At 45.7% G+C, this 17,321-nt stretch overlaps 1 protein-coding gene across 1 annotated transcript in view; it reads right to left on the reverse strand.

The window, feature by feature from the left end:
* Window positions 1-17,321, reverse strand: part of CYTH1 (cytohesin 1) — a 110,938-nt gene that overhangs the window by 67,785 nt on the left and 25,832 nt on the right. The window lies entirely within an intron of this gene.

Consider the following 17,321-nt stretch of genomic DNA (forward strand, 5'->3'; position numbering starts at 1 on the left):
AGGAAGAAAACACTTTCTACCTGTTCATACTGAAAATCATAAATTAGGGCATTCTGATGGACTCAAGACATGGAATACTATCTTATATTTTCAACTAATACCTCAAATTACCTTACTCCTTTAGGCTTCACCTGATCTCACAATGGATAAGGTGAGAATATACAGACATTTAATGGCTTTAAGTGACACTAGGAGAAGACGCACAGGAATGTTTATGTAATAATTGGGGGTGTATTTGTCAGCCAAAAGGGATGCTGATGCAAAATACCAGAAATTAGTTGGTTTTTATAAAGGGTATTTATTTGGGGTAGGAGCTTACAGATACCAGGTCATAAAGCATAAGTTACTTCTCTCACCAAAGTCTATTTGGAGAAAGATGGTTGCCGACATCTGCGAGGGTTCAGGCTTCCTGGGTTCCTGGGGCTTGCTTTACTCTGGCTTCAAGGTTCCTCCCTTCCTGGGGCTGGCTTCTCTTTCCTCTGTGTGCTGACTTCCCGGGGCTCCAGCTTAAGGCTTCAGCATCAAACTCCAACATTAAAAGCCCTCAACTCTGTTCTTTGCCATGCCTTTTATCCGTTGCCACGCCAACGCACTAATCATAACTCAATCATGCCCAGGTACAGATCAGATTATAAGCACACGCCAATATTTCTTTTTGGAATTCAACAATTATGTCTAACTGCTACAGGGGGAGAGACTTTTTAAACATGATACCTGTGTCAGTCATAATCCCCAGGAAACGGGGGTGCACTTGGTGTGGAAACCTGACAGTTCAAGAAAGGACTGTCTACAGGACAGCAGGCTGCATAGAGGGGATCCAACAAGCACTCCTGGGCTAGCATGGCCAAGGACCCCAGCACGAGGGCTGAGGGCGGCCCAGCACAGGGCCCCTGGCGGGGACTCTGGGGGAGGATCCCGCTGGCCCTCCACGACCTGGCAGGGCGGAGCCGGGGCACAAACACCTTGCCTCCACCCTCCTCCTGCCCTCAGCTCCCGGCCAAATCCAACCAGGATCCCGCGAGCAAGGGCACCTACAGGTGGAATCCCCGCAGTAGGAAGTGGACCTGGAGGGGCAGCGGGAGGGTTCCGGGGCAACATCAAAGCCCAAAGAAAACTGGAGCCGAGCTTATATCTCTGTCGGAAACGGGGCCTGGAAAGCCCCTTTGGAAAGAGAAAGGCTAGAAAGAAGCCAAAGGATCAGTATTTTTCAAGACTGTGGACACTCATCTGTCAACTCCCTGGACCTTGGCCTTGTGCTCATCTCTGATTATTTCCTGGTTAATTCCTAGAAGGGGACTTCAGAGTCAAGAAATGTAAACTGATTTTGTATATATATTTTATTAGAGAAGTTGTGAGCTCTCAAAACAATCATGCACAATGTGCAGAATTCCCTTACATCACCCCTCCACCAACACCTCACATTGTTGTAGAACATTTGTTATAGACTGAGAAAATATCATCAGGCTAGTATTACTATGGTCCATAGCGTACACTTGGTCTATTTTTTCCATACCCCCTGTATTAGCCAAAGGGGGGCTGATGCAAAATACCAGAAATGGGTTGGTTTTTATAAAGGGTATTCATTTGGGGTAGGAGCTTACAGATACCAGGCCATAAGCATAAGTTACTTCCCTCACCAGTCTCTTTTCATGGGTTGGAGCAAGATGGCTGCTGATGGCCACGAGGGTTCAGGCTTCCTGGGTTCCCCCCTTCCTGGGGCTGGCTTCTCTTTCCTCTGTGAGCTGACTTCCCAGGGCTCCAGCTTAAGGCTTCAGCATCAAAATCCAACATCAAAACTCCAACATCAAAAACTCTCACATCAAAAAACTCCAACTCGTTTCTGAAAGTAGGACCCAAGAATCTGTATTTTTGTGACCATTAAAACTTGAACGCTAGTAAAAAAACAAACAAAACCCGACTCTGTCCTTTGCCGTGCCTTTTATCTGTGAGTCCCCACCCACCCTAATGAAGTGGCCCAATCAAAGCCCCAATCATAACTCAATCATGCCCAGGTACAGACAGATTACAAACATAATCCAATATCTATTTTTGGAATTCATAACCATATCAAACTGCTACACACACACCCATGTTTAACATAGTACCTTCTTTGACACTGATGCAAGAATATTAAATATTACTGTTAACTACAGTCCATAGGTTACATTAACTGTATTTTCCCATGCATCTCCTTATTCTTACCACCTTTTAATAGTATTGTACATTTGCTCCAGTTCATAGAAGAACATTCTCGTGTTTGTGCTATTAACCACAATCCTCATCCATCTCCGGGTTCGCTATGTTTTTCAGTCTCTAGATTATTCTACGGTTTTCTTTCAATTGACATTTATGTCCCTACACTACCCCTTCCAGCCACAATCCCATTTATAAGCCAGCTGTGTTAGTTATACTCACTATAATGTGCTACTATCAGCTCTATCCACTTCCACACTTTGACAGTCAAGCTAATTAAAATCTCTACCTACATTCAGTGTCAGTACCCTTCTCAGCCCCCATCCTACCTCCTCGTAACCTACACTCTAGGTTTAACTCTATCTGTTTATTCCTCATATTCAGTTCATATTAGTGAGACCATACAATATTTGTCCTTTTGTGTCTGGCTTATGTCACTCAGCATGTCTTCAAGGTTCATCCATGCTATCATATGTGTCCCAATTTCATTTCTTCTTATGACAGCATAGCATTCCATCGTATGTATATACCACATTGTCTGTCTATTCAGCAGTCGATGGACACTTGGGTTGTTTCCCTCTTTTGGCAATTGTGAATACTGCTGCTATGAACATCGGTGTGCAAATGTCTGTTTGCGTCACTGTTTTCAGTTCTTCTGGATATATTCCTACTAGAGGATTGCCAGATCATATGGCAGTTCTATATTTAACTTCCTGAGGAATGGCCAAACTGTCTTCCACAAAGGCTGTGCCATTTTACATTCCGTCCACCAGTGAAGGAGGGCACCTCTTTCTCCATATCCTCTCCAGCACTTACCATTTTCTGTTTTTTTAAAATAATGACCATTCTCTGAGGTCTAAGATTGTATCTCATTGTAGTTTTTTTTTTTTCATTGTAGTTTGGATTTGCATTTCCCTAACAGCTGGTGATACTGAACATTTTTTTCATGGTTTTTTTTTTTTTGCCATTTGTATTTCCTCTTGAAAGATGTAAACTATTTTAAGGATCATGATACAAGCTATGAAATCGATTTCCAAAACGATGGTTTCCATTTTACCAGCTGTGTTTCAAAGTGCTAGCCTCACCACAGCTTCATTCAGCGAGTATTGTTATTTAAAGTATTTGTCAACTACAAAGGCAAAAAACAGTATTTGAATGTCTCTACTTCTATTACCAGTTTTGTATGCTTATGTGGTATAGACCTTTGTCTGTGAATTACTTATTGCATGCCACTTGTCAAAAGTATTTGGTAATACTGTAGACCTATTTTTGTAGAAAAAGAAAAATGCCCATTTATTTTATACTACTAAATGAAAATAGCTTGTGACAAAAACACATAGACGGTATTACTGTTTTTCTATAAAAAAGAGAAAGCAGCTCACCTCTCACGCCTTTTTTTTCCCTAGCCCAAACAAGCACACATAACTTTAAAAGTAAATATTACCTAAGGCTTAAAACAGAAAACTGCATTTTCTTGCCAAACTCTATCTCTCACCTCTGAACCCTGCTCCCTGGAGGTAGCCTCTTTAGCTATTTCTTCTAATTACCACGCCCCATTTCTAAACAACATGCTTACACTGTTCCTTCTTAATTTCTCAATGCTGGACATCAACTACCTACTACAGAAGAGGAAACACTTAACCTCCCATACATACCTACTCAACAGAGTTTCACGTAAATTTTTGACTAAATCAGTACTTAGTATTTCCATAAATAATGTTCACAACTGAGCTCTATGATGTACAATGATCAAAATTATTGTAGAGGCACGGTCTTTTTTTGCTTAGTTCTTTATATCTAATTCTATGAAGTGCCAAACCCTCCACCGAGTCCTCTGTGCAGAGCTCCACACGCAGAGCTCTGCCCCTCCTGCTCCGAGCCGGCCGCGCCACACCCCAGGCCAGCTTTCACGGCTCCATCCAGGAAGGCCTGGGCCGGGTGCCCACGCTGCATCCCATTTCTCTGATCCACGATTTCTTCTTTCTTGGATTACTTGTGCACAATAGACCCTTAATTTCACTGATCTCCTACTTTTCATCTTCTTTTTTGAGCTGCTTTCTAGGAAATATTCTCTACTTCACCTTCCAACCTTTCACAACTGTTTTACTTCTGCTATTTTTAATTTGCAAGAACTCACTCGAACTCTGAATACTCCTTTTTTGATAGCATCTCTTTCTTAGTTCATGAATATGAGGCTCTCAAGTATATAGCTTTAAAGCTTTCTTTTATATCTTCCATGACCTGTTTCCTAAAATGTCCTTCCTTCTCTTTGCTTTGTTCTCTTGTTAATGTTGAAGGCGCCCCTCAAACATCTAGTAAAAACAGGCTGTTACCTCACATTGATGACTGAGGTACTGACCACCTAACTGGAAGTTCTGTGTGGGTGGCATGGCCCATCAATTGGTGGATGTCACTTAATATAATAAAGCAGGAACACGTAGAGACCCCCATGCGTAGGGCTCTGTAGGGTCCTCTTTCTTGTTCAAGTAGCCAAGCAAGTATTCTCTTTATCTTCTAGGGCCAGTGAGCTACACTAGGGAGGTAGGTGGAGGGAAGGACAGGGACCTCACAAGTGACCATGTGGACTTTCAGTCATGCTCTGTGCCTTCACAACCTTCTTCAGAAGCTAAAGCTTGGGAAGCAGATGTGCCTCAAGTGATGGCGCTCCCATCTACCATATGGAGTGTCCCAGGTTCGATTCCTGGGGCCTCCTGGTGAAAAGCAGGCTGGCCTGCGTGGCAAGAGAGCTGGTGCAACAAGATGATGCAATAAAAAGAGACACAGGGAAACAGATGTGGCTCAAGCAGTTGGGCTCCCATCTACCATATGGAGGGTTCAGGGTTCTTAACCCAGGGCCTCCTGGTGAAGACAAGCTGGCCAGCACGGTGAGCTGTCCCAAGCAGAGTGTCCACCCACGTGGGAGTGCTGCTCTACACAGGAGTGCTGGCCTACGCAGAGAGCTGGTGCAGCAAGATGACACAGCAAGAGACAAAAGGAGAGACAATGAGAAGACATAGCAGACAGGGAGCTGAGGTGGTGCAAAAGAAAGATTGCCTCTCTCCCACTTCAGAAGGTCCCAGGATCGGTTCCCAGAGCCACCTAATGAGAATATAAGCAGACAAAGTAGAACACACAGTGAATCGACATAGAGAGCAGACAACGGGGAGTGGGGGGAGGGGAATAAATAAAATGAATCTAAAAAAAAAAAAAAGAGGTAGAGACAGTGAGAGTCACAACAAACCAGGTAGCTGAGGTGGCTCAAGCAACTGAGTGCCTCCCTCCCACATCAGAAGGTCCCAGGATCAGTTCCCAGTGTCTCCTAAAGAGAAGATAAGAAGACAAGCAGACACAGTAGAATGCCAGTGAATGGACAAAGAGAGAAGAGAGTGACTGCAAGCAGAAGTGGGGGGCATAAATCTTCATGCTTTACCAAAAGTGGAAGACAAATTGCCTAGCTGCAAGAGAGGGGAAGGCGGTCTGGAAGCCTTAGCCAGCCATCATGGATACCTTTAACCAATCCTGAGGGGTCCTTGGTGCCCTGAGGCCCTTCTGGGGTTTGGGGTAAGTCCTTTTCCTTCTCGTGCTTTCACACCTGCAGCTTAGGACTCTCTGACAAGCTGCCCCTGGGGGAGTAGCTTGGGGCAGATGACCATGCAAATGTCTTAAAGCCCCTGGAACTGCATCTGCAGGCTGCGTGGAGGCTGACAAAGACTGGTCAGTCCTCCGCAGGCAGAAATCCACAGACACCTGGAAATAGTGCAAACATCTTTTGAAGGTTACTTTTGCTTGGATTATCTAAAAAATAAGATGTAGATTTGTCATTCTCTTCTTCACAGACTCAGATAGCATTGATTAGACCTTGCAAAAAAAAAAAAATAACCTAAGGACAAAGGAAACATGTGATGTGCCATAAAAAATTCAAAGAATAGTGCCATTCCTTAATACACACCTACCTAGCACCTGGTGAAGCAAGCTATGGGGTTTCCGATCACATTTGCCCAGAATTTTTTAACACTTTTATTAAAATAGAAAGTAATAATCAGTTAGATACTAAGGGGGAAAAAAAACCATGCCTTTGCTTTGTTGGTTTTACACACAAAATGTACACAATTTGATTTTAATTTTTTCCAATAAGTGACCATTAGTTTCGCAGGAAAAGAAAATAAGAAATGTGTAACTCTTCACAAAGACTGATCCTATTTTCTATGTGGAAAAATTCATTATCAATGCCAGAAAATTGAAAAATTGTATGGTTTTGCATTTCCGTGCATTTTTTTCGGAGAAGGGGTCAAGAGCACTCCCCAGGTGCACAGTTTCTCTGCTGAACGGCGGGGGAGGGGGGGGGTGGCGTCTGGAACATTCTGACTGAAGTGGTGACCCACCTCTGGGGGCACTGGCCCCAGTCCCTACGGCCTGCGCTCCCAGGCACCTCCAAACTCACCTCTGGGTATAGCTTAGAAATCTGAATTTGACATATTCGTGGTGCTAACATAAACAGAAGCCTCTTCCTCCATGAAGAAGAGTAAGACACACAGTGAGAAAGAAGAAGGTGAAATGAACTTCAACCTGCACCTGGAAGGCATCGCCACGGTCCTTGCACATGCCCTTTAGAGGAAAGTCCACCCCCCACGGGCCTATGTAACAGTGACCGCGCGGTAGGAGACGGGCTGTGGTTAACAGTACAACACGCGTGTTCTCTCATGACCTATAACAAACACGATACCAATATATGCAGGCAATAATGGGGTGTATGGAAAAAACACACCAAGTGTGCACTCCGGACACAGCGAGGTAAGGGTCTGATCGTGCTCTTTCAGAATCTGTAACGCATGTTGCACAACAGTGGAAGGCGCTGGGGGGCGGTGATGGCTGCGAATTTTGCACGCCGTGCACGGTTGTTTCGTAAGCTCGCAATTTCTCTAATAAGTAAATCAATTTTTAGAACCCACCCTTAAGGTGTTACGTACGTCAATGTCCTTGTTCTTGTGAGATGTACGTGGAAGGATACGTGTTCGAGAGCATGATGTGTGCAAGCGGCTCCCGACTCAGTCAGATGGAGCGTAGACGACCACACGGCGAATGCAGCAAACGCTCCAGCGGGGGGCTCTGCGCAGGGGCCGGGCGTGCTGGAGCTCTCGGTGTGGTTTTTGTATCATTGCTGCATTTGTCCTCTAACTTTGAAATTACTTCAAAACAAAAGGCTACATTTTAAGTTAAAAATACTGTATGTGGTAAATCCAATCTGTGCTGCCCTCTACTGGCTTTAGGAAGAGACTGTTATAAGGTGTTTACAACAGTCATTTTGCCAATAAATTTAAAGTGAATACGGAAAACGAGGAACTCTGCTGGCCTGCAGCAGTACGGGCTGTGTGACCAGGCTGTGTGACCGGGCTCTGCCGGGTCAGTCAGTCTGCCCTTTGTCCCCATGCTGAACTGGTGGGAAGAGGTAACAGCAAGCGGGTGCTCATACTGCACAGGCAGACACAGAGGAAAAACAAGATGCACAATCAATAAGTAAACTAAATAGCACATTAGAAGGTGGTAAGTGTGAAGGGAAAAAGAAGGAAATCAGGAATATCCAGGAAGGTACTAAAGTGTTAAATAATGTAGAGCACAGGCTCTGAAAAGTTGAAACCTGAACCTCAGATATTTCTTACAAAAAAAAAAAAGACCGAGGAGCACAGTCGTCTTCTCTCAAGGCTATGGGCGTACGCGCCCCGACTCTTCTCTGCACCCCCTGCTGCTGCACCTCACCGAGGCGGGCCAGCAGGAGCGGTCACGCAGCCTCGGCAGGGCTCGTGACCAGGGCCCTCCATGAAGCACGCTGGGCGTCAGGCCTGCGGCCCAGGGACAGCCCCTGCCTGTGTCTTAGGACAAAGTTTCATCGTCTGGCAAGCCGGGTTGTCTCTTACCTTCAACCTGAAAGAGACTACTGGACTTGGAATACTTGTCCCCATTTTCTAGCTGGGGTTCACACACACACTACCCGTAACACAAAACTTAATAGCTTGGGGAGCGGATGTAGCTCAGTGGGTGAGCTGCCTGCTCACCATGTACGAGGTCCCAGGTTCAATCACTGGTGCCTCCTAAAAACAATCAAACAAAAAAGCCAACTCCCATTGGAGTGGATGTATAGCTCAGTGGTTGAGCACCTGCTTCCCACGTACAAGGTCCTGGATTCAACCCCAGAAACCTCCTTAAGACCAAAGAAACTTTATAGCTTGGTACTCCTCATTCATGCAAAAAAGACCTATGCTTTTACTCTGCGTTCAGTTTCAACGGTGCCGGTTGAACTGTGCCAGACACACGTTAACGAGGTGCCAGGCTACCAAGATGGACAGAGAGCATGGTACCTACCCTCAAACCACAGTGTTTAGTGGAAGACGCAGGCGGCGGTGGCGCTGGTGGTAAAATAAATCGCCACGCAGCATGCTAAGGGCTGGGCTGGGAAAGTCCAGGATGCTCCAGGCTCCCGGAGGAAGAAACCCAAAATCAGGCCCTGGGGAAGGAGAGGGAGTGTTGGCAAAAAGGGGGAGTGACTCCTGACAATATCCACTCTCTTCGTGGCATTATCTGGCATTTAGGGGGAGATCTACCCGGGGCAAGGCAAACCCCGCAGAGGCCGTGATCTTGAAGGAAGCTGAACCTTTGGGGTGAGTGAGCTCTGTCTGGGAGAGGAAGGACATCTTCACACAGGGCTGCACAAGCCCACCTCGTCTACGGCCCCCGCCCCACAGGAGACCCCCCACCGGGGACAGAACCTAGCCCTTAAGCTAACTCTCCTCCGCCAAACAGATCCTCAGCTCTGGCCGTGCTAATCTTTTGAAAGCGATGCTCCGTCCAAAGTCACAGAATGGGTATTTGAGTTGGCTGGACTGCACATTCTCTTCTCACCCAAGAGCCTACTGGGCAAAGAAGTTCAGGTGACAAGGAGCCCAGTGAACGTGGACTCAAAGATGAAAGGACGGGAAGGCACCTGGAATCAGGCCCACCAAGCTGACGTCAGCGAGGCTGGTCGGGTTACACCAAGGAGTGGACAGGTGCCACCGTCTGCTCGTCAGTCAGGGAGTCGGTCAAAGCAGGCATCAGTGTGCGCAGTTCTTTCACGGAAGCAGGCCAGCGTGGCTCCCGTCCCCTCCTAACGATGACGCAAGCCCAGGGCACACTCAAGAGCCGCCGCGGCCCCAGGGACGTCCTTCCCGCTGCGGCCGGCCCTGGCAGGGGACCCTCCTCCACCCACCCTCTGTTGTGCTGCCTCATTGACCCACGTGGTCAGGCAGGTACACTCGGCTTGGACGTCTTCGCGTGGGATTGTCCTTAACTCTGAAATCACCCAGAATGACGGCTCCTTTCTACCGAAAGGCGTTTAAGAACCTTAACGTGAACCAGCAAGAACATTTTCCCAAAGGCTAAATTCCAGCCACTTAAAAAAAATCTTTTATCAAAGTAAGCTACTTATTACATAAAGCACAGATAGTAAATAATCCCGTTGAGATGTTTTTTCATTTTTGTTTTTTAGGAGGTACTGGGGATTGAACCCAGAACGTCACACATGGGAAGCAGGTGCTCAAGGACTGAGCTACACTGGCTCCTGAGTTGTTTTTAAACACTAATAGAGAATTATCTCATTGAAGCCAGATTATACCATTCTTGCTATCTTCTTGTTTTCACATTCTAGAAGAGATACATGCTACCGCACTCCCCCTCTTGCGGGGTGGGCCGGGGTGGGGGTGCAGAGCATAAAGAAAGAATGAAAGTCCCTCTATCGCCACCTCCCAAACCCACCAGCCCGCTCAAAGCAGCCCACTGTTCACAACGTCAGGGCAGACCTTGTCCTCTGAGAGTAACAAACCCAGGTACATGTATATACTGGGTTTTCTTCTCTGAAGACCAAACAATACATACTGTTCTACAACTTAACTTTTTGTCCATGAGTAAGCCTGGGAGATCACTCTGTGTCAGGGCTTGTTGACCGGCCTCCGTTTCCCAGGCGGTGCACCCCATGGTCAAGCGGGTGCTGTTCCTAAAGATTCACTAGGACAGTTAAACTGCTGCCCATGCTCTCCTTCCCAATTTAGGCTACAAGGGACGTTCTTCTACATATATTTTTCTGTACATGTGAAGTATGTCTGAAGAAGAAATTCAGGAAAGGTGAATTACTGAGTCAATGGAACAAACGTTTATTTTGAGTAACTTTAGACTGACAGAAAAGCTGCAAAAATACAGAGTCCCCATATAGCCTTTGTCCTCGTGGCAGTAACAGCTGAGCTGACCACAGTGCACTTGTCCTCGTGGCAGTAACAGCTGAGCTGACCACAGTGCACTTGTCCTCGTGGCAGTAACAGCTGAGCTGACCACAGTGCACTTGTCCTCGTGGCAGTAACAGCTGAGCTGACCACAGTGCCTGACTGTGCATGACAGGAGATGAACAGCCACACATCACTGAGGCGCCCCGGGGACCTCAGGCCCTCCTGCTTTGCTCGCAGGCGCCGTCTTCTGCCCAGGACCCAAGCCGGGAGATGCAGGGCCCTCCATCGTCGTGCCTCCCTGGTCACGCCCAGCCTTGGACGGTCCCTCGGGTTCAGGATTTGAACACTCTTGCCGAGCATGGGCAGTTATCCTGCAGGATGTCACCCCACCTGGGTTGGCCGGAGGTCCCCTCCAGAGGAGAGCGCAGGCATGCCCTTCTGGTGGGCACGGCGCGAGGAGCCCTCCTGGGGCACCACGCCCAGGTGCAGGATTCCGACGACTCTCACAAGTAGCGCCAGCCTTAAACACTCCTGTCTACCAGGTTTCTCCGCTGTAAAATTGCAGTGTTCCCTTTGTAATTTTTAAGTACCTTGTGAGGAGATACTGAGACTAAGCAAATACCGTGTTTTTTCACGTAACTTTTTTACAGCTGATTTTCGTGGCAACCAGGGGTCGTGGCGCTTCTTCAGGTTGCTCGAGCACCTGCGAACACCCCGCCAGTGCTGGGCTTCCTTCCCCTCCGGCACCCCCGGCTCTGCCAGGCTCCCCTGCACTGACGCGGCTGCGGCCCTGGAGCCACCCATTTCTCCAAGCATCCCTGGTTCCTCTAAATGAGAAGTGGGGTTCAGAAACCACGAGCTGGGCACTGGGGGCACGGAGAGCATTTTAACTCTACCATCTAATATCAAATGGCCTTATGAAAGGCTAGAGTGATTTCCCCCCACCCCAAACTACAAGAATAGCCATTTCCCAAAAACTTCAATGCTTTTTATACCTTGCTAACTTGGCGGCTGTTTTCATTTGTGTTGCTCTATTTATTAGGAATACTGAACACATTTATGTTTATTGGTTATACACATTCTCTGTAATAGCCTTTATCCTATTTTCTATTGTTTCTCTTCTAATTGGTTTGTTGATGGTCTTATATATTTTGGGTAGTAATCCTTTACTTCTATTTGTTGCCAATATCTCCTGTAACTATATTGCCTGTCAACTTTATTTATAAGAATTTTTGTCACGCAAAAATTCTTTTACACGTAGTCAAAGCTGTCAGGTGTTTCATTATTCTTTTACAACTTCTGAGTTTTATGACCTGCTTAGGAAATAGCATCCCTTCTCAATAAAATTGTAAGAATATTTACTCTAAAATTAGTATTTTTCTTTTTATACTTAGATTTATGATCCATTAGGAATTATGTTGTTTTTTTAAAAATATAGAATGACATCTGGATCTAACTTTTTTCTGAATTCGTCAATTGTCATCACCATTGACTGAAAAGGACACTCTTTTCCCACTGATATGAGTGTCATCATTATCAGCACAAAATAGTGATTAAAATCACAGACCCAAGACTCAATTGCTTGGGTTTCTGGCTCCACCACTTACTATTTGTATCCAAGTTGCTTACTTTCTCCATTTCTTACAGTTTTCTCACCTAGGAAATGAAGAACATTTTCCCACTGCATAGGGTTATTGTAAAAATACTTAAAAGAGCATAGGCTTTAAAAGTAATTAAAATAGTGATCATTTAATTTTAGTCATTATTATTATTATTATTACTTAAACCTGTACACATAAAATGGATGGTCTGTCCAGACCTGCTCAAAACAATGTGATCCACATACGTAACTTAACATTTTCTGGTAGCCACATTAAACACACAGAAAGAAACAGGTGAAATAATAATATACTTTATCTAATCGAATACGTCTAAAATATTATCATTTTAACATGTAATCAATATTAAAATATTGAGATATTTTGCATTCTTTTTTCTTGTATTACGACTTCGAAATTCAGTGTATGTCTTACACCTACAACAAACTTCAAGTGCTTGAAAATGGCTGTCCTATTGGACAGTGCAGGTCTAAGCTACATCACTGATTTAGTTATATATTCTTGTGACAATATCACATAAGTATATGCAGAAAAGACACTGAAAAAATCTAGCATTCATTCATGATTGAAAAAATAATCTGGCAAATTATGAACAGAAGGATTCTTTTTTTGATAAAATAAAGGGTATCTACAAAAAACCTACAGTAAATATTGTACTTTGTGTGGAAATACTGAAAGCTTTTCCATTAAGATTGGGAAAATACCCATTATCAGCAACTCTATTCATACTGTACTAGAGGATTTTCTAGTCTAATCATTCTCAACCAGGGATCTCTGAGAGAATTAAGCCCTGATGCCCTACCCAATTAAAGAGGGCAAGAAAAAAGACCTAAGACTGGAAAGAAAAAGAAACGAAACTATTAGTATTTCCAACTGGTTTGACCGTCCTCCTAGAAAATGTAAAAGAACCTAAATTATTTGAATCATAAACAGAGTTTAACAAGGCTCTTAGTTGTAAAATCAATATATAAACTCAAATGCACTTCAATACATTAGCAACTGGCAGTAACTAAAGTACCCAGTAATAAAACTATCAGAGATATACAAGACTTTTTGGGAAAAGTCTAAAATTTTATTGAAAGGCTTTAAAGAACACCTAAACACATGGAGAGAGGGGCTGTGCTCATGGAAAGGGGCTCTCCACACGACAGAAAACCCTCTTCCAGGCGAGCTGTCGAGTCACAGGTTTTACGTGTTTGTTTAAGAGCTTATCAGATAGTGTGGTGCTGGCATAGGAAGGACCAACAGAACAGGACACAGAGCCGAGAAACAGCCCCACACAGACACAGCCACGTGACACGGTCAGAGCGGCCACGCAGCTCGGTGGGGAGAGGACGGTTCCCATCGGCGCTGCCGGCTACGTGTCCCTGGAGTGAGTGCCAGGAGCACAAGTGTGAGTGTTCACAGAAGATCCTTAGCACAAACCCCGAACTGGAAACCACCTAAATATCCATCAAAAGGAGAAGGGTTCTTTTTAAAATCACTGGTGAAAAATCAACAAACTGTGCCAACACACAGCATGGATAAATCTCATGAACATAAAGATTGAGAGAGAAAAAAAAAGTTTCCAAAATTGGAAGAAAACTTACTTTCAATCTAAGAATACATTTTCAATCTAGAGTTTTATACCAACTCCACAAAAAGGGTGAAGGTAGACTAAGACATTTTCAAATATGCAAACTAAGAACATATACACCCACAGGCCCTTTTTCCTAGGGAATTTCCAGAGCATGTGCTCTCCCTTTAAGGGAAGACGTGGAACCAGGAGACGGTGACACAACAGAGAGGTGTGGTAAAGGGTGGTCCCAGGATGACTATGAAGGGAAGCCAAGCCCAAAAGTCACAAAGCAGATCTGGAGAACAGCTAATCTAGATATGGGCGAAAAACTAATAGGCACAGTCCAGAGGGAAAAACAGGGCTGATGTAGTTAAGCAGAAAGAAATTGTCATAGGTAAGCATGGGATCAGAGATGGAGTATTTTGAAAACAACTGATAATTTTAAAGAAAACCAGACAAATGGCAAATTGCGGCAATCAGCAGCTCCAGGAAAAACAAAAATGAAAGATGTGGTCGTATAACACTAAATGGCTCAGTAGGGAACAAATACAGTCGTGGTAGACAGTCAACAGATGTCTGAAATCGGCAGTGAAGAACTAGGAGGAGACTATTATTTTAAATATGGAGGTAAATCATGTGACAAACAGCTAGAAATACTCAGGGTAGCTGTCCCTAGGGAGAGGAACTCAGCGTGGGGCAAGGAACTATCATTATGAAACCTTTTCAGTGCTTTAGGTTCTTTTTTTCCCTCCAAGATGGCAAATGCATATTTGTATTTGTTATTTAGAAGACATTTATACATTGGTAGGTTTTTAGATAAGCAGCTGAAATTAATGTACTGCTCCCAGATATGAAAGATCAAATGGAATCTGAGTTGGGTACACGGAGGGCTCCGCTTTAACCTGAAACTGGTATCAACCTGTTGAATCTCCTTAAGGGAATTTCTTTTCACTGAGATAATGCACAAACCATAAAATCCACCCTTTCCAAGTGGACAGTGCAGCGGTTTCTACAAAGCTGTCCAGGCAGCACCACTCTCTAATTACAGAACATTTCCATCATCCCCAAAAGAAACCTCTGTGCACACTGGCAGCCCTTCCCCACCCTGCCCGCAGGCCCTGGCAAGCACTCCTCTACCTGCTGTCTCCATGGATGTGTCCACAGCTAATGTGGTTTTGTGTCTGGCTTCTCTCACGGAGCGTAATGTTTCCAAGCTCAGCATATTGCACTGTGCCTCAGAAACACTTTCTTCTGTATGGATGGGTAATATCTAACTGTATGGTATGCCCCATTTTATTTACCCATTTATCAGCTGATGGACATTTGGGTTGTTTCTACTTTTTGGCTATTATGAACGATGGCCATTTTATGTGGTATGTGATCTTTTAGGCTACATACATGCCTTATTGTGATAAAAATAAATTTTAACATATTTTCTACTTTTCTGAGTCCTACCTGTTCTTCAAAGTCCAGCTGAAGGGCCTTGGCTCCAGGCTCTCTCCCAGTCAGCTCCACCCACCATGCCCATGTACAGGGAGAATGGAAGCGCTGAACCAGACTGACCAGCTTCACTTCTAAACATTTTATGATTCTGTGAACTACGATTACCGTTCTCAGAGATGAAAACTGTCTGCTGAACCAGCTTCACAAACCCTTATGTGATCACCGAGGATCACACTGGGTGTCGCATTAGCTCAGGATGAATACAAATCATTCCACTGCGTGAGGAATGGGTGGTTTCAGCAGTCCTGGGCCAGGAGGAAAATGTTTAAAGATCCAACAAGCCTAGTACACCAGCTATGACGGAAGCCCATTCTGTAACTGGATTCGAGTAAGCACCATTTACGTAAATTCAATCAAGATTTCAAAAACTTCTCTGGCTACTTTTATTTTTTGGAGGAAACAAGATTCTGTCCAGAGTAGGGCAGAAATGAGTAAATTAATTTACCAGGTTTTCTTTATACTTCCAAACCTACTTTAGTAATTTTTAGGGGGGAAAAATGCCTGCCTTCATTAAATATGAAAACAGCTCATCATCAAGATATAGAAGCAAAACTCTTTACCAGTTCACAGAATAAAGCCTGGGAGGGGGGGCGGGGGGCTCGCCTGCTGGCTGTTGATCCTGGCTCTGGGCTCCCCGAGGCACAAGCCTGCGCCCCCTTCCTGTTTCCTGCACTCCCCTCCGCCTTGCAGGAGACAAACCCTCCTTTCTGAAACCACAAGAGCGACTCGCGTTGTGAAATTGTGCGCTCCACCCATCCTTTTACTCTGCCACCAGAGCAGAATCGGGGGAGCTGCGAGGCAGCCCGGATCTGAAACACCGGCCCCACGGGGCAGAGGAGGCTGCCGGAAGCCCCTGCCCACCTCCCGGCCGGCACCCCCAGGGGCGCCTCCTGACATCTGCTGCCGAGTGGAAAAGCAGCGAAGTCGAAAACTGCTGCTTCTAAAAGCTCATCGCACCAGAGGGCAGGGGGTTGCAGCAACGCTAACCAAAAAGCCCCGTGTCACCTAGTTCTGAAAGGGCATCTCTTCAAGGGTATCTACACCAAGCTCTCATCTAAGAGGAGATGGTTCATTCTCCCTTTTAAAAAATCCCTTCCGGCTCCAAAAATCTTCCCGCCAGCTTTAGAAGCAGCTCTGGACGAGCAGAGGCCACCATTCCCGAAGACCAAGCGCCGGCACACCCGACATTCCGTCCACACGAGGCCCGGCTCCCCCGTGTCCTGCCCGCGGTGCCATAGCGCCTGGGCCGCGGGCTCTGGGGACAAGGGGCACGGCGAGGTGGAGGTGGCAGCCCCGCGCTGCGAGGGTGGGAGGTGGAATAGTCGGGACAACGAAAGGAAGCGGGGGCCGAGCCAGCCCCGCGGCCTGTGGCTGGGGAAGGCCCTTCCCAGGAGGGGCCCACTGAGCAGAACTGCCCAAAGACACCCAGGGGAGTCGTCCAAGGAGGAGGGGGAGAGAGGAGCCCGAGGCTCAGGGGCAGGAAGAGGGCGCGACAGGAAACCTGGGAAATTTCAGAGTTTCGGTGGTCCATAAGGTTATGGGTTATCATTACTGGTTATTGGTTATCAAACGGTGATGCCAAAAGGTCTGGTTCCAAAGCTCCTGTTACTGGGGAAGAAGTGGGGCGAAACCACCCATTTCACCAATCTGCAAACTTCTCAGCAGCTGGAAGTTGGAGCTCCTCCTCCTCCAGGAGCTCTTGACCACTTCATTCGGCTCTCCACTTCTGATTCCTTTCTCTCTTTCTAAGATTCAAACTTGACAGGGAAAGAAAGTTCTAGCTCCCTCCCACTGTGAAGGAAAGAGAGTTTCAGCTACATTTCACAGAGATTTCCTTAGAAATTACCTCTAAAAAGTACCTAACTGGAGGAAAATCCCTACTATCAGTAGCCGGTCCCAGGGCGTTAAGGAACAACGGTGCTGCACAGAGGCTGAGGAGGACAGCTCTGTGCCCAAACCACAAACCGGTGTCACCCTGACCAACTGAATGCAAATAATGCCACAGCTCACATCACAAATTTAACACTGAAATGTAAAATGCCTAATTAAATAGAAAGTTAAAGGTAGTCCTGTAGAACATGAAACCTCTCCTTTGTTTACTACCAGATGTGTCCTGCCCAAAAGGCATGTATAGTCTTGGTTGGGACGTAAGACACAAAGAACACACTGAGAAAAAAACGAGTGCACGCAGCGGTCACC

The sequence above is a fragment of the Dasypus novemcinctus genome, chromosome 21 (genome assembly GCF_030445035.2).
Source record: "Dasypus novemcinctus isolate mDasNov1 chromosome 21, mDasNov1.1.hap2, whole genome shotgun sequence".
Classification (NCBI taxonomy): domain Eukaryota; kingdom Metazoa; phylum Chordata; class Mammalia; order Cingulata; family Dasypodidae; genus Dasypus; species Dasypus novemcinctus.